This window comes from Manis pentadactyla, chromosome 4, assembly GCF_030020395.1.
Source record: "Manis pentadactyla isolate mManPen7 chromosome 4, mManPen7.hap1, whole genome shotgun sequence".
Taxonomy (NCBI): domain Eukaryota; kingdom Metazoa; phylum Chordata; class Mammalia; order Pholidota; family Manidae; genus Manis; species Manis pentadactyla.
The window spans coordinates 181,490,192-181,513,829 of record NC_080022.1 but is presented as its reverse complement, the minus strand read 5'-3'; the positions used below and the strand labels follow the sequence as shown (position 1 = coordinate 181,513,829).

The following is a 23,638-nucleotide window of genomic DNA, read 5'->3' as shown; positions in this document are numbered from 1 at the left end:
GAAGATCGAAGTAACTTGCCCAAGGTTGCACAGCGGAGCTGAGAGTCAAATCCTAGCTGATCCACGGCAGCTCTTATGTACCAGGTGGCCAAACTACCCAGAGAGTAGTATTTCCTTCCATCTGCCCAGCACTGAATTTCATGTGCAGTTAAGAGGGAGCACCAGGGCCAAGAAAACACCCTGAGCTCGGCACCACTTTGGTTTACTCAAGTACTAAGTGCTGGAGGCCATCGCTTGCTGGAGGCGGGTCTCTTCAGCTCAGATAAGAGAACGGTTGTGCAGGGTGAAAACAGCTGCCAGTTCTCAAGGGGAGCCCAGATTTTGGCTGTTGTATCCCTTGATGTTTACATGAATTTAGAGGGCCAGGTTTAATTTGACAGTATCTTTGGGAAATCTAATTAGCAAATCATAGGGTTTCCATCGGCTGATCCTCCAGATAGCAATTTGTGCATACCATAAACACAAGCCAGAAGAGAACAGCAGAGGAGCCTGTGAGGGTACAGGCAGGTCCCGGGGCAGGAGTGCTGACTCAGCCCAGGTGAGTCAGATGTGCAGCAGGTCCTGGCTGCACACGTCTCAGCTTCTTTCTGCTCACAGGTCTGAAAGCCCACAGAGGAAAGGAAACAAGCAGTGTTCGGATGTATTTGGTAAAAAGGAGCCCAGTTGTCCTTCTTACTAAAGATCTTGAGGGGCTGAGATAGGGATCGCGATTTTCTCTTCGGGTAGAAATCTTTCTCCGCAGCTTTGCATGATTGTTTCAAATATGGCATTGATAAAAAATAGTTTTGCAAACACCCCCGTTGAGAACATCATAGCAGGCTTTGAGTTAAATAAGCCCCGTGTCAAACTTAGCGGCACCACCATCTAGATATGTAAATGATTTAACATCCATGAATCTTGGCTTCCTCACCTGAAAATGTGGGATTGAAATTTGCCTTTCTTACTGAAGAATTCTGTGCAACACCTCTCTGTAAGCAAATCATGCAGCACATAGTAAGTGTTCACTGACTGCTGTTAGCATCATTTATTATGGTGACACTGAGCAAATACTAGTTGTAAAATTGGCAGCTATTGTGTGTTGTATGCCTGTTCTAGATCAGATGCTTCAGACACATTATTTTTATGCTTCACAAAAATAAGATATGGTTGAAGAAATGGTCAAATTTCAGTCTTTTTCTTTTTTTAACAGCTCAGACCATTTTAAAACCTAATGTCTTAAGTGGAATGTAGGATCTAAGGGGGAATCACATAAATATGCCTGACTGTAAGACAGTTTTATTGACAAAACCATCCATCAAAAAAAAAAAAAAAAAAAGACTCACCTTAAATTTCAATCTTTAAAAAGCCTCTCCTATTATAGGATACTCTTTTAGTTAGTTATTTTGAAATGCAATTAGTAGTTTAGAAAGACAGATTAACTTGTAAGTACATCAATCAATATTAGTTTTTAATGCATATAGGATTACTTGAGAGTATAAATTTTTAAAAAAAGTTAAAAATCATGTCCTTGTAAATTAGGATTAGGCATTTACAGATCACTTTAAAAATGAAGTCTGGTATGATGATCACAAACATACCTGCAATCAACTGAACCAAACAAATATCTATTCCAAATGGGGATTATGGCTTGTGATAAAACTTCCAGTAACAACATATTCATGAATGCATAAAGGACAGAGTCACAAGTACTTAGGAAGAGGTAAAAGTCACTTGCTTTGAAAAAAGTATTATAAATGGCTCAAAAAGTTTTGTTTCTTAAAAAAATTCTGTTCAAGTTTTTGAAAAAAATGGTTTTATGAAATATGAAGGGGAAATGAATGATTCTAAATTAATCTCATTTAATATACTATGGGATTATTAATAAGTTACTATGTTAATAAGTTATTTTTTCTCCTTGAAAGTTTTATTTTCATGTAGGCAAAAAAAAAAAAACCAAACCACCCTCTGTTTAAGAACATTTATTACATATTTTACGAGATGCACAGTATTGAATAGTATTGCTGATAGTGAGTTACTATGCTCATTGTATTTTAATCAGATACCAGTGCTAACTTCAAGGAACTTACACAATGGGAGGGAAGATACTGCATATTTTAAAAATAGCTATTCTATGTGATAGGAAGTGACAAAGCCATGAGAGAAGTTACAAGTAAACTATTTTAGGAATTCACAGAGATTTCAAAATAAACCACAAGTATGAGGTCTAATAGGTTTCTTTCTACGTGTTTGTTTTTTGTTCTGCTTTTGTCTGTTTCTTTGGTGGCTTGAGGTTGGAGGTTTAGTGAGAAGAGTAAGTAGGGGTGACATATCCATGATATGAAGCATATCCATGCCATATTTGACTGTGTCAAAGATGTCCATTGGATTAGATTCAGGTTTAAGTGCATAACCACTGCCATCCCCTATCCGCAAAATCAAGTTATGATGGCTGATATCATATCTGTTATCATTCTAAGGGTGTCAAATAATCCTGCTATGCCTTAATTATTCTTGAATAAAGTAAAAAAAAAAAAAAAAGATTACCAAAAAGGAATGTGGGTGTCAATCTCCAAGCCAGGGAATAAAGGTGATTCTGAAAGTATAGAGTATTAAGACCAGTAAGAAAATCATTCCATATCTTTGTGGGTTCAAAAATATATTCATGTCATCTCCATACATCTCCTTAGTATTTTGGCATCCTATGAAGTCATGTACAGGTGATATTTTATAGTCTCATCCTCAGAAAAATAACCTCATCCTCTGTAGCTTTGGAGAGGCCACTGACCCATCTGAACATCCTCAGGGACTCAAATTTACATTTAATAGTGTTTCTGCTTCCTCTCTTGGTTCATTACAGTGATAAACTTCTGTTTCCCTTAAACTGAATTTAGGTTTTTTTAAAATATAAATATGCTTGTCTATTTAAATTCTTCCTTCCAAAGCATGACAGAATATACATATGCATGGTCAAATTTAAAGCATATTATCTAAGAAACCACTAGAAAAGTGCGGAAATCAACTTAGAGTTACAGCCTTACTTTTACTCTGCAAAGTAACTGCACAAAGGAAAAAAACAGTTCCCACAAATAGATAAATTGGTACACAATTCTAAATCCAAGACTACACATGCTTGAAAAAGTCAGTTTATTACTTAAAGCCCAGAGCCAAATAACTAGTTTGAATTTTTTCACTACCACCCACCCAACTATTTGGAGTAACAGAGGTGCTGTCTGGAGTTCTAATGGCTCTATCAAGCTGCTTTGCTCTTCACCTATAGCTAACCTCAGATCGAATTTCATTTCTCTCTTGGCTGTGAACTCTCATGATGAATCAAGGCTGTAATGGATTTGCAATTGTCTTTTTTTTTCTGAAGCATTATTATTTTCATTGGATGCGAAGAGATTTTTTTCTTTTCTCCCAAGCAAATGTATGACATCTGGCTCTTTTCCCCCCTGTCGAAAAGGCATTCTGCCGTGGCTGGGCCATGATTGCACAGTTGTTAAACAGCAGGGATTACCAGGCAGGACAGTATTAAGTGGTATTTAACAGCAAGACCAAAGTTCTCTGTCAAATGCCTGCCTTAGGGCTCCTTGACTGTTAGCATCTCAGCCCCGAGACCTTTTGCACGGAACCATTTTTCATTCTGACAACAAACTACTGTGGCTATCCGGGGTTGCTTTGCTGGAGCTGACAGCCAAGCATTTCTGTGGCAGAAATATTGCCACAGAGTACGGGATCAGGCATGGAGGGGAGACGTTTTTATCCCCTTTCACTTGAAGCGCAATGGCATTCCAAGCAGTAGGTGTCCTGAGTCAATGACTGGTTAATCTATTCAGTATGATCCCTTGTCTAGTCATAACAATAGGGGGGTGGGGGACAGGGAAGTGTGGAATATTGGCCTCACAATGTGATTGTCTCAAGTGCACATTACCTTGTCCATCTCTTCTAGGCACATTCTCATTGACGTAGGCTGGGGAGGGTGACCACTAAGACTGTCAATTTAAGAATCATTCTCTAAAAGGTTTTTTATTTGAGGGAAGAGGGAGAGAGAGAGGTGTTTGACAGTTCCCTAAAGTTTAAGCCCAGCCATTTTATGACCACAGTAAGACATCAGTTATGGAACTTATGATATGATGGGTGCAGAGGCAGGAAATAAAAGAAAGAACTTAATGAAAGTTTAATCTTCTGGGGAGTTTGTGCCCCACAGAGGCATAAATTGAGTGACCTAAAACTAAATTTCCCTGTCAAAAGCTGGCATCGAGTTCATGCACATTTTATAGCTATACTAGAAAGGAATATATATATTTTAAAATAACTGTTTCTATTCTTAAGTGAGTACCTGGAATTGCTGATGGAGGCTAAGAAGTGCTCACAGCAGATTTATTAGAGAGGTTATTGCTTCTGTGTGCACCGTGCCTTCTAGAGGAGTTCTCTGTACAGTTGTCTGGTCCAGATTTTAGCCAACCACAGCTGGTATTTGATTGGCTGAGAAGCTCAAAAAAACTCTTTGTAGCTGTCACATCAGGCTGCCCTGTCTGGGATCTGGGCTGCTAAGTCGGTATCATGGCTTTGCTTCAGAACTAGTAACACTGGTTCCTGGGTGATACGTGGTTCCCTGTCTGTGTTATGTTACATGTAAGGCATGCAGCTAGAGGTCACATGGCCAAGCCTGGACTGACTTTCCCAGATCCCAGTGTTTTTGGTTCTAGAGAGTGAGCAGAAAAGCTGACTAAGACATGAAGAAGGGTCATATCAGGTGATAAAATGACACCTAAAAGATGTCATGGTTACCATCTCCTTTTTCTGACAACAGCTGCACTTGGGTAAAACCTGTGCTCACATAAGTCAGGAGAGCCTGGTTGCTCAGTCTTCATATTGTGCTTCCCATTAAACCTAGCACATCTGCTCCTTGATCAGAAATGACAGTGGGAAACCTCACACGTCATGGGTAGACCTTTTCCAATTGATTAGATCACTTCTACAACAAGTCATGAGCAAGACTCTTCAGACACATGGTGTGTCTTGGCTGGTACAATAAGCATTCTGTCTGGAATATGTGACACATTCGCAGGAGGATAAGATATTATGTAAGAGAGGCAAGCACAATCTCTGATATACATGATGAAAATAAACATAATAAGAATCAACATTTAATTGTTGGAAGAGGACTAGTAGAGGTTGCATTCAACGTTAGTAATAGCCACTTCCAGGCTGAGTTCATAGGAATAAACCTTCAATGCAAAGGGTGTTCTGTATTCGGGCCTGTTTTCATGTGTTAGGGATTCGTTACATTGCAACAAAAGAAACTTAAAGGAAACATCAAACGAAATATTTTTTTTGTAAAAGTTAATTTAGGAACCGATTTGATGGTAATAATATAAACATACACACAAAAATATTGTTTGTGACACTAGATTGATTACTTATGATTATAAAATGATCTGATTTAAGGCCTCTAAGTCTTCGAACCATTTTTTTAATAGAAGAAAGAGTATTGATTGTAGATTCAAATCTTTTCTTTACTATTTCTAAGCAACTTTATTTTTTAGTTATTAAATATGATTAGACCTTTCAGGGGTCTTGGCATATAGTAATTGTTAAATACATATGAGCTCTTTTTTGTGACAGCAAATGTACTACCAGTTACTTGAATGTCAAAAGTGAAGAAATTAACTTTAAACAGGAAAAAAAGTGGTCGAATAATTAATACCTACAGTTAGTTTTGTATCTACAACACAGTAAATGTTTAGTTAAATTGCAAAATTCTAACTGACTGTGAAATGGAGGAAATGTCTTCAGTTATTTTCAATTGCTAATTGAGTTAAAAGTGGTCTCATCTTCTAGGCATTTGAGGTCCTCTGATTATAGCTTCCAAACTGGATTCTCAGCCTTTTTCACACTTCAATATATACTTAGACACGCACCAAACACTCGTTTTGGCCAAGTGCCACATGGCCTAGCACTTTAGCCAATATCTGTCCAAACCTCAGATAGAAACTGAAATTAAAGATCACTACCATAGAAATGATTGCTGGGATATGAAGATATATATGACATTTTATTAAGAAATCCCATTAATTTCACATTTTATCATTAAAATTACAATTGTCAAATACGTGTGTGTTACACTCTACTGTAGGAACAATTATTTCTTGGAAGAATCAGCCCCTAGATCTTTTTTTTGAAACCTCTTTTAAAAAAACCCATTTCCAGTACTAAATGCATTCTTATTTTCAAATAGTATATTTAAAATGTTGGTAACTGTTTTGATAGCTGGGAATATAACACAAGTCTTCACTAGCATGTTTTCTTGAAGGAACTTTGTTCTTAGGATTTATGACTCAACATAAATATCAAAAACCTTTTCTCATCAACACTGAATATAGTTGTCAGTCTATAAGCAATCATTTCAGTATATTTTGTTTAAAAATGTAACCAACAAGGATTCAAAACTATACAGAATCATCTCCTTCAATTATTTTTGTAAAATCTGTGATTTTGAGTAAGCGATTGAAGCAAAATGTGTCTGAGTACCTCTCTTTTCTCTAACATTTTCTGCCTTTTTCATATTCTTTATATTGTTGACTATATCTGGATGAAAGATGATTTATTATGGATATTGTAAAGGGCTCCTTGTGTTGTTCGTTTCTTTTTGGTTTTTCCCCATTTGTTGTATTTGTTTTTGGACTTTAGTTTATCCTTGCATGAAATTTTTAAGCGGAAAAGTTGATGTATTTTTTTAGATAGTTCTTGCAAGATGTCAAGAAATTCCAAATTTAACGTTTTTATAAAAATATTATGGACTACATTTAGTTAATTCACTGTAAGTTAATTGCACATTCGAGGGTATTTTGTTTGATGTTAGGGATGCTACTATAGCAAATAATTATGATAGGATAGAATTCCTATTATTTTGCCTTATATTATTGTTTAATTTTTATAAACATTTGATAGCACCATAAGAAAATAATGTTTTATTACATTTTCTAATTAGTGCTCCTTCTTAATATTTATATAAAATATTAATATAAAATATTAAAAGATTTATATTAAATATTAAATATTTATACAAATATTATATTACTATTTATATTAAACAACAAATTATTATTTGTGCTTTTATATATTATTTTTCAACTAGTTGAAAGTCTTAATTCCTTTAGGACATTATATTAATAACTATCCCAATCATTAAATAATATACCACTTTTTCATCATAATAAATACGATGATACTCTATCTGAGCAAATTGAACTTCCACATATAAAATACTTAAGGGGATTTTCCCTTCCATTTACATCTAGAATGAGCTCTCTAGTTAGTGATTTTCAACTGAGTAATCGGTCTCTTTTAAGTGTTCCTGAATTAATTAGTCTATTTTATTTGCAACAACAGACTCATTCAAGTTACCTCTAGGAAGAGAGACTTCCTGGAAGTATATATAGGTATGAGGACACAGGGAAATCCAAAAAGCAATGGTCTTTAAATGGCCCAGGAAGGCACAAGAGCAGAAGGTCCATGCAGCGTCCTAGGCAGCTCTCGACACTCCGGCTACTGGCGTTTGTGGAGCCCTGATTGATCTTCACTGTGAATCTGCTGCCCTGTGTGTATTTGCACACTTTTCTTCTTTCACACTCAACCGATTTATTCTTTCCTTTTATTGCACACTTGTTTTCTCTACCTGATAGTTTCTGTGTATTCATGGTCTATGCTCCATTGACACAGTAGCTTATAATCAGTTCTGTCCCTAGAATAGAAAGAGAGGACCCTTCCCAGCACCACACGTCTTAGAGAGAGATCCTCCTCTGCCCACACCATTTTCCATGAGGCAAGGAGTCTTCTAGGCAAAGCAGACATGCTCACTCAGAGCCTGCGCTCTGTCTCCCCTGAACCACATTCAGTAACAAGGGTCCCTGAAAGGGACCGAGAGCCTTCCAGAGAGGTGGCCAAAAGACAGCTGTTTGTGCAAATATAGTTAGAGTTTGGACATGTGCGATTTCCATGTGGACGAGTACAAGGTCTTCAATGATGTGGGAAGGAAACAGGATAGAAACAGGAGAGCAGGTGCCAATCCAGGAGCGGTCCCTGCCTCTCCCCGCACAGCAACATTCTGGCATGAAAAGTCCAAGGATTCTGAGAATCCCAAGTTTTAACAGAGCATTCCAGGACTCTGCAAAGGTATATTTGTCAAATTCGGAAGGTGGTCCAATTTTCATCACACAGCCTATTACCTTGATTTATAATTTTTAAATAAATGCATATAACTTACTTAGGTATGTGACATTTTCATTCTCTGGATTCTTGTCCAGACCCCCCATAATTTGGATGGGTATGTGTGTATAGACATCAGGCTTCCTTATAATTTCCCTAAGGCCTAGAAACCAAAGTACCCAGTTACTCTCACTGCAACAGGCCACTTCATCAGCTAGCCCAGTAAGTCCTCAGCTGGTGGTGGAGACTTCCTCCCACCACAGAGATGACTGGAGAAGGGAAACATGGACTCTGGTGGAGAAAGGACAAGGGGTATCATCTGTCCTGTAACATATGAGACAGTCACACGCAGTGAAGTGCTGTCTTGGCCAAAATGTCGATAATGTGCACTAGAGAAACACAGGGCTAATCAATGGACCCATTGATCTGCTCCAGTCAGGTGTGGATTTGTACAGACCGCTGACAGCATCTTATCTTTACAGTCGTGCTTAGGGATCCTTTCCCCCAAGGACAATGGTTAGAGAAGTTCTCCCTGTAAGGGTCTGTGGATATGTAAGACATATTGGCATAACATAGCATAATGACAGAGGCAGAATTTAAGTCCAGATTTCATGAATAAAGCTCTCATAAAATTTTAAAGCTTTCACAAAATTTTAGTAATAAGAAATAAGGCACCTGCCTTATTAGGCATCCTGTCAAGGTTTTTATATATCGGTTTTAGTGTGTAGTTTTCTTTGCAATACTGTCAACAATGCATTCTTTTAATCAATACCTTAAGGATGCCTAGCTAACCGGTGAAGCACTTTAATTTGCAATACAGACCCTAGGAGCTGTTAGTATGTGAAAGGCACTAATTATGAGTGCTCTTTCCCCAGACAGCTTTTAAAAGGCTTCAACTATTTAACCTACATCAACATTAGAGGGCTCACTAAGCAGCTTATATTACAAATAAGTTTGCGTGGGTGAAATGAATCTTAACGTCTGAGGGTGTGGATTGGTATTGCCTTTGTGTACAGAGGGAGACAGAATCTGGGAGTCTAGGGGACGTCATGTAACTGAGAACTCTCCAATCAGGCTAGAAGGTTACTTGGGTCCTACTGTCTCATCTCCCTTGAGAAAACCTTCAGGCAAAATATTGCACATGTCAGATTACCTAAAGGAAAGAACTTTTACCACAACAGACTGGTTGACAATATCTGAGTCTGCTCACTAACATTCAAAGGCTTGGATATCTGGAAGAATTTAGTCTGATTATTTTCCCGGCAACATACTACCTGATCATGAGGTTGTGGAGCAAGAGACCTCTAAGCCTTACCACTCTCACCATTGAAATCAACCAATTCCTAAAAAAGACCCTGAATAAATCAGCTCACATTAGTATGAATTCCTATGGCTCGGTAGACGGTAAACTTTTGGAGGGCAGTAATAGTTTCTTATATATTTATTCATTCAGTTAATATCCTTTAAGTGTCAACAATATGCCTGACATTGTGCTTGCTCTTCTCCACCCACTATCTAATTCAACCCTACAGATACTAGAAGTGGATACCGAATACACCTTTTACAGCTGAGGAGAATGACATCGAAAAAAAGTAGAAGTTGGCCTAAAGTCACATAGTACCAGAGGTAGAATTTAAGTCAAGATTTCTTGAATAAAAAACATCCTGCTGTTCACTTCTCAAAAACTAAACCAACAAAAAAACCCTCCAAAACTGTATTTATAGAACTCAAAGTCCAGCACAGAGGCTTGTATGTAGGTGGTTCGTACAGGCTTTAATAAAGCTTATCTTCTAACTATTGGTTTTACTGCTCAGTACACAGAAAGACTCGAGCACCCAGCTGGCTATCATGAGTCAGAGCAGTTTTGTTATGTAGGTACCTTGGTGGCTGGGGACTTGGGTCTTATGGGTAAACCTGTGGGCTAGCGACTTGCTTAATGTGAGGCAGCGGTGCTTCCCGAGCACCCGGAGAAGGGCACAGAGAAGTCATTTGGGCGAGAGTCTGTGGCCACAGACGGTCTCACGACAGTTTCCACTTGAGTATCTTTCTTTACCTTCTGAAAAATACCGATATATAAAAAACACTCCATTTTGGAGAACAGATTCCCAGCTTTAACAAATCAGAAAACATTCAGTTAGATGACTGATCATTTTATCTTTGATCTGAACAATTGGGTGCTGAGTAAAAATCACCTGTCACAAAGAAATTCATCTACTTTGACTGAGTTTAAGGTAGAATTATCAAAGAATGGTAACACTAATTTTTTCACAGATAAAATGCCTTTATTATATACACCCACATTTCACATCTTGACTCAAGATGGTCTTTAGAGCACCTGGTGGAATAAAAATTTATATACAAGCTGACATGCTTGGGGAGGAGAGATAAAAAATGCAAATGATGAAATAAAACTCTCAGGAGCCGAAGGAGAGACTTAAAAGTAGTGCTAGCTTATTCAGGAAGTGATTAGCACAGATATTATCATTTTCTTGGGGGAAGCCATACATCTGACCAGCCAAAGCTCTATAAATCAGCAGTGTAACCAGAGTTGGGAATTCCATTAGCCGCTGATTTCAAGGAGGTTAACTTTTTTAAAACGGAGCTAAAATACATGTGAAAAACAATCCTCTCTGAAGTGTGTGTGCGTGCACATGAAGTCGTGCATTAAGAAAGTGAACACTGCTACAATCCCTTGACAGCACATGTGGCAGAGAAATCAGTGGCTGCTTCTGTTGCTAATAGCCAAGCACTCAGGTTTACCTGCGACAAGACTCTCTGACAGTTCTTTTGAACTAACTTCAACTGTTCCTCCCTTTTTTGTCAGAAAAAGTCAGACTTGAAACCTTGCATACCCTGTAGGGTGGAGGGAATCCCTGAACTAGAGAAATACGGGTGTTTTTTCCACCCTCATTTCCCCCAGGCAAGGGTGCCTTTATCCAATGTACAGAAAAGACTGAAGTTTCCTGTCTGCTCCACCCTTCTTGATATGTGTGCCCAAAATCTAGAGAGGTTTTCAGACTTTTAATTTGTTTGACAGCCTGATTCTAAAATTAAAAGCATTTGGATATATCCTACTGGTTAAAATGGTATCTATCTCTTATTTCCTCTTTCAGAAGAAGCTCAATATATTCCAGGAGACACAATTTATAATATGGGCTACTTTGGTAATTTGTCAGTTATTGAACTGAGTTCCATTTGGCTTGGCTTGCTTCTATAAAAAGAAGTTGTAATAGAGTCTACAGAATCAAAATAGGGCCCTGTCTTTCTTTGAAATTCTCTTGGTGAGATTTTTTTAGGGCACCGAAGTTCAGAATGTGACGGATAGTGTGAAATAGCAAAGAAAGGAGTTAAACAGGAAAAAGAAAAAGGAAAGACATCAAAACTCACATAAGAAATGCATGTAATTTCCTTAGAATTTTCTAAAATACTAAAAATTATGAGCATCACTGTTATGAAAGCGCTTTACCTTAATGTTTGGTAATTGGCCTTCTGAAAAAGATTCGTTCTCTGAACATTTTGGTGAGTCCAGTGGGCACTTAGTAAGTGCTATGTTTTGAAATTCAGAGAATTCAGGCATTACTCCAAATAGAAATCAAAAGTTTTGACATGTGGATTTGAGTGGAAGTTACCTCAGATTTCCAGAAAATGTTTTTGGGGTTGTAGCTGGTTTATTTCAGTCAATTCCTAAATAGATCGTAAGATAAAAAGGACGTTCCATTTGAATGTGTCCACAGAGCTTCAGAATCCCCTCCTGAAAATGAAAAAATTGTTAACTATTTACATTAAATGATTCTGTTTCTTTAGCTATTTCCAAGGTCCCATTTGGCATTTTGATTTTATATATAATAGCTATTTGTCAACTAGAAATTCATATATATATATATATAAATTTGTATGTATATTCAAATCGAAACATCAAATGGAATCTTGGGAAACACACAGAAGAACAACAGAGGAAGAGGACTTTGGTCTTCAAGGGTGTGGATCTCCTGTAGGACTGGTTTTAATGAGGTGCAGATAGAAGTCTTTAGGTTATATTCTATTCTGTTGCATTACTCCTAAAGAAATTCACTATTATTACCATTTTTATAGTCTCCAAATACCAGGTTTCCAAATGAAAACGCAGTGATCCCTGCCCCTGCTGGTCTTAGTTTGCCGCAGTACTTTTGTACACTTATAATAGGAAGCCTGGGTGGAGTTACACGCAAGGCATGTAGAGGCGACTTCTCTATTTTGATCATTACCTGTTGCAGAAGCTGAAAACCCTTTTTAGATATGTGGTCTTTGCCTTCCAAAGAAGAAAAAACAGCACATAAGACCTAGGTTAACTCCTCAGATCCAGTCCTGGTTTGGTTTGCCCTCCTAGTTTATCTGGAACTATAACTCTGTACCCTGTGTATGCAGCTCCCACATCAGAGCAGCTCAGCTTGGGATTGTGTGTCACATGTAACCTGGTAGGTGAGCACCTAAGCGTCAGAGCTCAAAGACATGAACTTGAAACTTGGTTCCACCACTTAGAGCTGTGAAACTGGCACGATCTTCGAATGAATGAAGCCATTACAGGCTATTATTTTTATTGTAAGTTCCATTTTATAACATACACATTATTTTTAGTGGTATTTCTATTTTTTACAAAGCCTAAAATAACTTGATACCCAGATATTAATTTAAGGATGTGTCCAATGTGGAAAAAGTCAAGAAATGAACAACTGTCTAGCTAGTTAGGTTAGTGTAAGATTACTGATCTAGAAAATTCAGGTTTTAAGTCCCTAATTGGCATTTTCCCCTATCTTATGGAATTTAAAGAAGAGGTTAAATTATCAGTCAGTGATGAGCCGTTATTCACTGAGTCTCATTACAGCCACACTCTTTTTTGTACTGGGAGAAATAAATATGAGGATAAAAATATAGTAATTGCTTCATTCTGTTAGGGGAGTCTCTTTGTGAATATCACGGTACCAAATAGGAGTGGTCACAACTCATTCACCAAGATCTTTCCTCAAACTGGGTGAAAAAGAAAAGCCTTCCAGATCGAAAGTCTTGTGTGCTACCCCCAGACCTGCACTGATGGTGTCCTTCTGAGTTGGTTCGGTCCAGAATAGGAGCCACCATGTTAGCTGGAAATGAATTTTCCAAACTCTGCAGAAAGGAAATTAACTGAGACTAACAGGCTTGATCGCAGTGAGCCTGCTGCCCCGCGATGCCGTGATGGTCTGTTTGGGAGAAAACAAAGGGCTTTTCCCTGACCGTGCTACATGAAAGCCCATTCATAAAACTGTCACAGTGAAATCACAAATGCTCTGTAGATTGGCCTGATGATCCAGATACTGGGCATCTGGAAGCAAATTAGACCACTTATTTTCTGAACTATGAAAATACTCAACATTTTGCAACATTTTGTGTGCATTATTCTGTAAGTGGCCTAGGTATGCATGGACACATCCAGACTTGCCAGCAGGTAATACATATAATAGGAAATATATTACTTTCTGACTCCCTTAACAACTATTCCATCATTGATACTTGGTGAGCACCTTCCTTTAGGAAAACCTCAGTGTATCAGGGGACATTTATAGCTTGAACAGGGTTTGATTGGAAAAATCTGGTTTTTGTCTGTTTCTTCAGTGGTCTAGAATCATTTTCAGATAAGACCATCCATACCCCAGCTATAATCCATCTGTGGCACAGCTGACTCTTACAAGTGACTGCAGTCATACTCCACAGCTATTGCCAGAGAGTCCTAAACATTTTCTCAACATCTGAAGCCTTTCTTTTTTCTTCTTCTTTTCTACCAGGCAGCTGCTTGCTTGGAAAGTTCCCAGCGTCAGTTGTGCTGGAGTCAAAAATCACCTAACACCCACAAAAAGATTTTTTTTTCCTCCTTTATGAATTAGGCTTTAAATCTTTACCTTGGTTTAGTGAGAAAATAAAATTGGGCAATAGTCAATGTCTCATTTGTATATATTTGTATGAATTCTGTAACCTGGAGGATATCTCCAGTCCAAGGAAATGTAACCATTAACCCACAGCTAAATAGTTTCCAAAGAAGCCTTTTCAAGGAATAGCTTTTAATGCCCAAGCAGCTCAATCTAACGGCAGAGATATTTGAAATATACACAAACATACAAGCCTTTTAGATAAACACATTTTCAGGGAGCTTTTGATGAAAGTGATAAGTTACATTCTGTACAACTACACACACCGTATTTTATTACCCTTCAGTAGACACTTATCAGCTATAAATGTTGGGTGGTTTAGGCTAGGAATCAACCCTGAAGGAAACAGTGGGAGGACTCTGGGACTCACAGTTCTGTAGATCAACATAAACCTGAGACTCAATTTTATTTTCATTTATTAAAAAGGCCTGTGGTCCGCTTCTGCAATTTCAAATCCATTAGCTTCCTGCCCCTTTTAAGAAAAAAAAAAGAAGGTAACTGCAGATTTTATGGCCTGATTGCTGATGGCTAGGCTACTGCTCTCTATTGGTTTTGAGTGGAGAGTCCATTATAGATACATTATCCATAAACCATGTTTCCAGTGGACCCCATAGCTTCCAATCTGACTGGGGAATGAGTGGAGTTGGCATGGTCAAAAAGAGGCTGGGGAAAGGGGTCAGGTCTCTTGGAAGCTCGCACAGGGTCGGCACCAGTATAAATTACAAGGTTTCTTCCTACTTCCACATAATTATGTCTCAAATGTGCAGCGGTTGGATTTCATTAACCAGCCACCAGATGAACTTGGAAATCATATCGACAGTAGATTAGAGTGGGAGTTTTCAGCCTTTCTCCCTGCCATGTATGTTCAAACAATATATTTGTCTGTCTTTGAAACTCCCTGCTTCTTGCCACACATATTCAACAGCAGACTGTGCCCATATGGTTTTTCCCTAGTTTTGAGTACACTGCGTCTAAACCTTTTTTCAACAAAAATGCAGAAACATTTTTAATGGCAGTAAGACAAATGAAAATATGGTTTGATATTTTCCCTCTGTAACCCTAAATCTTTGATTTCCAAAAAAAAAAAAAAAAAGTTAAACGTCTCCTGTGTGATTGTTTGAGTTTCCAATTCAATAACTCCTGTATTTGTAAAAGGAGACAGAAGAATAATTAGAAGAGTACAATGGACATTCATGTAAGAGGAGAACCTCTTTGAGGAAAAGACTCATTTATCTTTGAATTCCAGTACCCTACAGACTTCATGCTTGGCACATAGTAGTACATCACCAATTAATTTGTCAAACTGAGCTAGTTTTTTTTTTTTAAGTGTAGTTAATTTCATGAAACTAGTATAGTCATTCTTAAAATAGAAAGATATTTCCTTTCTGCTATTAATGCTAAGGTTTTGTTCACTTAGGCAAAGCACATGAAGAATTTAGATCTTTTATTCTGGTGGTTTTAGTTAATGTGGTCCTTGTCAGTCTACCACCTATCCGCTTTTTCCCTACACAGCCTCAAGTTTCTGCTTAGATTTGCCCATATACCTCCAAGATGTAAACAATGTATCACAGGGTGAATTTTATGTACCTCTTATATCTGGGTTTTGTCTAAATGGTGCAGTCATATAGCCTACTCGAAGTGTATATATATATATATATATTTTTTTTTTTTTCTTTATTTTTTAGAGCAATTTTTGGTTTATAGCACAATTGAGAGGCAGGCACAGAGATCTCCCACAGGCCTTCTGCTCCTGCACAGGGATAGCCTTCCTCATTATCAGTATCCTGCACCAGAGTGATATTTGTGACACTTGATGAACCTCTATCGACACATAATCACCCAAAGTCCACAGTTTACCTAGGGTTCACTCTTTGCCTTGTACATTCCATAGGTTTGATATGTAAGATATCCATCATTATAGTATCTTAGAGTAATTTACTGCCCTAGAACACCTGTGTGCTCTGCCTATGTCTACCCTGATTTAATAGCACATTTCATCTGTTCATCAGTTAATCCTGTTCACCAGGCTCTCATTTCTGACAATTATTTTAATACGTTTGCTTTCTAGTAAATAAAGAGCTAGGTTTAAATGCTTTTCTTCCATCAACTGCACGTCTTTAACAAACAACCTTACTCCTGTACTTGCCTGATCTGACTATTGCTTTAGAATTTTGCTGGGTATGTCAAATTAAATTATATTGAAATGTTTAAATCAGATGTTGACTTTAAATCTCTGTGATGTCAGCATTATAGTTATGATCGTCATCTAGCAGTTGCAGCTACGCATTTGGTTAGAGCTAAAAAGACTTGGAATACGGAGCCTCCTCACCCCCGCCCCCAATCTCTTTTAATCCCTTTTGCACATCCTGCCTGGATGGGAGATACTGTCAGTTCTCGTCAGCACAGTGTTGTCCATCATCAGTCCGAGTTGCCCCACCAAAAAGCGTGGGACACACATTGGCAGGTCTGCTAACAGAAGCTGTTAACAAAGATCGGCTGACCCTGTGCTCTTTAAAGATGTTTTAAATTCCATCCTTTGATGCCCTTTGCTCTCTGACAGGAAGGTATCAGCCCCTCATCTCAAGTCACTGGTCTGGAATAGTTAACCCAACTGCAGTAGAATTGCTCTGCCTTGGTGGAGATAGGTTTCGAAACAATCTTAAAATTAAAGACAAAAATATCTTTGAAAATACCATTTTCTCCATCCACACTGAATCCCCAGAACTTGCTAATTTCCATGCTCATCTTTGTCACTTGTCAAAAGAAGTTCCAGATATGGTCTTTTCCAGCTATAATCTGTAACAAAGTGGGAGAGGTTCAAGCAGGTGGGATTAGCTCCAAGAAGTCAAACCTTTTATCTTGTACCCACAACTATAATATGGTAAGTAGGATTAAGGAAAATAATAAAGAACTTTCAGAATGGGAGGCCCCAGAACCATTATTGTCTGTCGTCACATTAGCCCTCAATAAGACCACAAAACCAGACAGTAAAAGCTGGGAGCCTGTGGTTCCCCCCTAACCAAGAGGGACAAGAAAACGGAGCAACTATGTTTTCTTTTTGCTGTGTTAGGGAACTCCTCATGAAGTCAGTCTTTCCCTTCTCAGCTCCAGTTCTGACCACTGCACAGAGATGGTTCTGTCTTCTCCACGTATCGTGTGCTTTGTCACGGACACCATACTCTTACTGTGGTTAACCTTCTCTGCCAGTCCTCTCTCACCCTCTTAAAAGAAGAGTCATTTCAGGGTGGGGAGTGTGTGAGAGAGAGAAAGAGGAAGAGAGGGAGACGCAGAGAGCGGCAGGCAGAGTCCTTTGCTGCAGGTTGAATGCCCATGGCTGGTGCCACTTAAGCACGTATTGTGCGTGACTCATATGTACAAAGCAATCCAAGTTTCCAAGGCCGTGATTAGCATCACCCATCATCACTTACACTTCCATCTTAAGGGAGCACTTCTTGTGAAAATAAAACGGCAAAGAGGATGCTTTCATTATCAGCACCATGGAAATTGTTTTTGCACAAATTAATCTCAAACTGAAGCAGTGATGCTTCTTGCTCACGGTGGCATTGTCTTTAACCCAGAGCTCATGCTTTGCCGGGTGAACAGAATCAAAGCCTGTCCAAACAGGCCAAGAATCACAGAGACAGAACTGACCTTAGATACTTTCTTCCAGCCATTTCATTTCACAGATAAAGGAACTGTGTCTCGGTGAGGTTTAACCTACTAAGGTTCACCCGGCTGATGCATGGCTGAACAGCAAGCAAAAGCTACGTCTCCTGATTCCCATCTTTCAAGAGCTTCTTCTAATTCACGACCTCATTAATAATCCTCTGCAAATTGTCCAGAAGGGGTTGAGTGATGTCCTGGATCACTGACCTAGGAATTAATTGCTTTTCTCAGTAGCATTGAATACCCAGTGATGTTCTATTTTGCCTGATAGAGCATTTAACTCAAATGGTGTGCAGACCAACCTCACTCAGGTGAGAGATAACCTACGTGCATGTTCAGTGATGAGAGGACAACAGGTTGGAGATGGAAATATTATTGTGTAAAATTCACAGGGTGAATATACTCTGCTTTTATTTACAATATGGTTCTGTCAATTGTTCAGGTACCCCTCCTTGTGGGGTGACTACTTTTCACGGAGGAAGTATGAACAGTGTTCTTTTAGAGATGAAAAAAAAGAGAAAAAAAGGTGTGTAGGTGATTACAATGCAAATGAGAAGCAAATGAGAGAAAGATCTAGGCATCCCATTCAGCCCCCTTCATGGTTCCCTGGCAGGGCTGCTGCCATCCCCATTGCTTCGCACATAATTAGCCTTGATATTGGAAGCCCACGTTTGTAGATCTCACTTACCACATTTCCTGTATATTACTAAACATTTCAAACCGAGACAGAGAGAAAGCAGGAGAAAGTGATTTCCACTGGCAAAAAAGGCTCACATTTCTTCTGTCTTGTAAAACAAAAGAGGAAAAATAACGGTAAATTGCTTTTAGGATGACTTCTTTTCTTAAACTGCCCCCACTCCTTCCTCATCCTATTTTAAATAAAACCTGATGATGCAAAGGACTCTTTGGCTTCTGACTCTGCAGTCCATCAGCTTGCAATGGAAATGTTTTCTTATTTTTATTTTATTTTTTTTTAAATGGCTGCATATTAAAAGCAAACCAATCTTTGCCAGCTTTGGATAAAAGGCTATTTATTTTCAACCAATTTGATAGCTGCAGTTTTCAGTAATTGAATTTTCTGTGGTCAGAGAAGCAGTAATCTTAGAAACCAAATAAATATTTTTTAATAAAATGGAACACTGAGAAACCCTATAATAATGTCAAAAATGTAGCCACTTATGGATGGATAAATATTTTAAGAAATTTACATTTCACCCAAAGCTTTATGCTTCTAGCTTCCCTGGAGATTCCGGAGAGCGTAACGTTTTGCTTTGGGAATGGAACAATGTGGGGCTTAGATGAAATATACACACCCTATAGAAACCTTTCTGGTTGTTAGAGTCTCACAAGCTGGTTAGCTTTATCGATGCTTCTAGCAAATAGTCTACATCAGAGTTTCTGTATCTTTGCACTATTGACATCTGGGACCAGATATTTCTTTGTCATGGGGGTCTGTCTCTTTACTGTAGGATGTTTAACCATATCTCTGGCCTTTACCCACTAGATACTAGCAGCTTTCCCCACCTGTCCAGCTGTGACAACTAGAAATGTGTCCAGACATCACCGACTGTCTCCTGGTCTGGGGTGCAAAATAAGCCCCCGTTGAGAACCACGAGTCAGTGAAAGGCTTAACTAAGTTTGGTACATAGTTTGGTGAACCTTATATACATGCAAAATGTTGGCTTCTTTCATTAATTTGTCATCTAATGGCTTGTATCACTTCGAGCATGAACAGAAGTCCTCTAGAGCTGTAGGAAGAACTATGAAGAAGAAATGTTTTAAATAGCTTATAAGCGTGAGTTTATAGTGGAAGCCTCGTTCAGAAAGTTTAATGTTCTACTGTAACATTACTTTTTCTTTAGAAGTATTGAAATTCCCATCCTGGCTCTACCATAACCTCTGTGACAGACTTTAGGCAGCTATTGACTTTAGACAATTATCTTTATTGTTCTGGTTTTTTCAACCATTGAATAGAGATAATATAATAGATATGTTCAGATTTCTCACTGCCTACGTTGTGTTGAAGGACCAGTGGGATGCAATGCTTATATGTAAACCGAATCATTTCTTATAATTTTTGTTACAAAAACACAAAACTAGGGACATTTGGGGATCACATTTCTTCATCTCCCACTTTCCACTTGGGATTTGTCCTAAACCACTGAGAGTAGATTTTGTGTCATCTGTACTTTTAAAGTCTTGGTGGGAGGAAGGACAGCAGATCATTGAGGAGTTGAAAATGGAATAGAAGGTTCAAAGAGTGGTTGTGGCACACAACTTTTTTCCCCTAAATACGAGTCTTCTAAATACAAGTGGTCAGGACAGCAGATGCTGTCATACTGCTCTACATTCTTTGGGTCCCGTGCTGTGAGTGTGATTTCAAGTGAGCGCAAGTCAGAGACCAAGAGGTCAAACTGTTAGCCGTGGTTCATGAAGAAAGTTAAAAATTCCTCTGCAAATACACCACAAGATCGAAAGGCCCCTTCACAAACCCTAGATAGACCCCTGTCTGGTGATGTGAAGGCAGGACATAGCAATTCTCGACTACTTTCCCATGCAGTTGGAATGATAACATCAGGATTCAAAATCAAAAACAAAAAACCCCAAATTCCCATCATGGGCCAAGATGTGGATTCTGTCCCCTTTACCATTTCTAATTACGTTTAACAATGTGATTGTCACTATGCATTTGGGTAGTTCTCTAGGTCAAATGTGACAATGGCTCACCTTGGTGAGTGTGTTTTTAATCTAAAATGGCATATAACATAATACATACAGTATTAATTTAAAATTCAGTGCATAGGTAAGCATGTTGTAGACCTGGTTTCACATGTCCCAACTTAAAAAGGGTAGTTTTGCCCTAATGGTTGCTTCTTTGGTGCTTCTTGGAACTTCCCTGGAGGCAGTGGGCACTTTCTTAGAGTAATTCCTCATGTGTACATTTGGTGAGGGGAAGGGGAAGGAACAGTCACATTTTGATTAGTGGATCCAGACCTATCCATTGGCCTGGAAATTTCCTTTATCCTTCTACATATGCATTTGTTTTTTGCTGATTCAATCCATTACTCAGTTAAATTAGTCCCAGTTTAATAATAACGGCCTCCCTCCAGCCTATCCCTTTAATGTTAGTGAAAACGAAAACCCAGGTGGTTTTCAACATGACACTAGGTGGAAATCGGTTATGAAATTACCTGTTTATTAATGATGTGTCAGGAGACTGACATGCTAATGGCGGGCACTGGCTGGAGCAGTGCTAATGTAGAAATAACAAGACCATATTATGTGCAATATGTATTCTATAGAACTATAACTTTCAATCCCTGGGGACACTGTTGAAATCCAGATGTTTTATCTCAAGATTTTAATTCCAGAGAGTAAAGATTTTAAAGTGAAATCAAGCACACTCAAAAGTCACTGTTTGGCCATACTTCCTCACTGGGGAACCGGTGTGAACAAACATTTAGTACCAGATGTGCAAAGGATTAGTGTCGTATCAGTTAATTAGCCAGACAGGGAAAGAAGTCATTTTGCAACTGCAAAAGTGGATTGAAAGCATGACTTTAAAATGCATGTTGAAGACTGGTCTATTGATTAGTGGCAATGAAGTTTTCAAGGTTTGGTGGTTATGGAGCAAAATAAGAGCTGATCTGAGTTGGGGAGAAATGAGTAAGTTTTATTTAAAATAAGGAATTTTTACAGGAAGGTTTTACATTTTTATCATAAGGAGATCTGGCCACAATACCATAAATAATATACTGGATAGATTCATACAGGCCACTTTTCTTTTTTTTTTAAGCAGGCAAAAATGTGCTATAAAGTTGATATTAGTAACAGGTAAAATAAACCAATGACCTTCACAACTTGGGTGGGGAGAGGGTTTTTTTCTTTTTTTCTTTTTTCCTTAGAGTGTTTCATGAAGTAACTCACACCACAGATGGAGTGGAGAAATAGCAATGATCTGAGGATTCTCTATTACTGCAAATCCCACTATATAACAAGTAACAGAATAATTTGTTCAAAAACATACCCTTAAACATGATACATATCAACAGCAGCATTTGTGCCAATGAGTGTGTTCTGCCCCATTTTTCTCTTGCCGTTACTGAATGCGAGTATGTTATCTCCCAGAGTAATTTCTTATCCTGGAGGCTGGTCCAAGTGGAGTGTATGTAACGACCAGCAACTTTGGGATCTGTATGTGGAAAGTAACCTGAAGCCATTAACATCTTTAAGTCCCATAACTTCTGGATGTTAAATATCCATGCTCTAATACCAAATGGCAAGACTTTTAAGAACCCATCACTGTGCTTTTACAAAAGAGAGAAAAAAATAATACCTCTTTTACTCACTTGGACTTCAAACTGGATTTTGGCAATTCCCCTGCACTTCGGAAACCTTCCCCTTGCACAGAATAGAGGGCTGAATGCTTAACTGGTGGGAGGGTCCAGTGGGGAGATCTGGCCAGGGTAGATAATCTGGGTAATTCATGAAACATATTGGCTTCTGTGCCAGGAACATCAAGCAATAGAATCATCCATTGCTGATTACCAGGAATTTAATTTTAAGTATGTAATGAGGTGGTGAAGGAATCTTCAGATTTTGGCTCTGATAACATCTTCCCTGTCTTCCCTTATGTCTTATTATGCTTTTGATGTCCTACTTTTGTGCTTTTCTAGAATCTTTGCTTGCTCCCATGCTGGGCTAGCCCTCATTGCATGACACTCTTGAGCTATTTTCCCCTCCAGACCGCTATTTGTTCTCCATTTCCTGTGTTTCTGCCTTTGGGCCAAAGTCCAGGTCCTTCATCAATGTTTCGTTTTTATCAAACATTGAATATTCTACAAAAAGTGGCCATTGGCAGTTCATTTTCTTGTGCATTTTCTTATTTGATGTTTACAACACTCCTTTGAGGCAGGCATAGTGAGTATCAGCAATCTGTACTTTCTTGAGAGTCACTGAGGGTCAGAGAAATAATTCAACTTGCTGCATACCGCAGGCAGATAGGAAGGCCAGAAGGATTTGAACTCAAACCCTGGCCTTCAGCCCTTGTATTCTTTCTGCTGCCCTATGCCAGCACACTGCTCTGTGAACAGGAAACAAAATACCTTAGCTACCAGACGCAGTAGGAAAATGTCAATTGGTTAGTGCTGCCGTAAAAACAAAACCGTAATCTCGGAATTTAAAAGCCAAGTTCTTGAAAGGAAAGGGCATCCCTTTGTAAACAAATCTTTGATTATTAAAGCCAGCTTCTCATCTTGAAAATACTTTTTCAATTTAGGCCCAATTTAATAGGAACCCCAGGATTGATAACTCCTCAAAAAAAGGAAAGTTTCCACAGGCGCAGTGGGGATTTGGAATATTCGTTGGAGCCTAAGGGATGTATAAAATCTACATGGTTATTTACATAAATTTCTTATAATTTCTATCACAAATATACCCTTGCTGCTTTCCCAGATCTTTATTTAATAATGATTGTAATAAAATTAAGTTTATCTTCACTGCCTTGCTCTTGATGCCAAGCAGCCAAAGTCAGCAATCCCCCCTTCTTTTTCCTTTTCAGTTAAAGTCCCAGAATAGAAATAACATATGACTGTGTGATGCTTCTATTCATGGTGGTTCAAGAGCACTAACTCCCAAGTGGAAATAAATATGGATAATTATGAGCAGACTTGAGTTATTCTCTCAGTTCCGGCAAGCAATGGCCTCTTCTGGGGTCCCCTGATTTACAGGGATTTGAAATCCCACAGGAACAAGTTATCCCAGGGCACTGTTTTCTTGCCTAGTTAGTTCCTACAAAGATTTGCTCCCCCAAGAAATACCAGATTTAGAAACCAAAAGGTTAGAAG

General features: G+C 38.5%; 1 long non-coding RNA gene across 1 annotated transcript in view; it reads left to right on the top strand.

Moving 5' to 3' along the window:
* The first annotated feature begins 491 nt into the window (after positions 1-491).
* The window catches only part of LOC130683713 (uncharacterized), a 59,534-nt gene continuing 36,387 nt past the window's right edge, over positions 492-23,638 (top strand). Inside the window, exon 1 of the long non-coding RNA XR_008997586.1 lies at positions 492-538. This is a non-coding gene — a long non-coding RNA (uncharacterized LOC130683713). The remainder of the gene's footprint in view (positions 539-23,638) is intronic.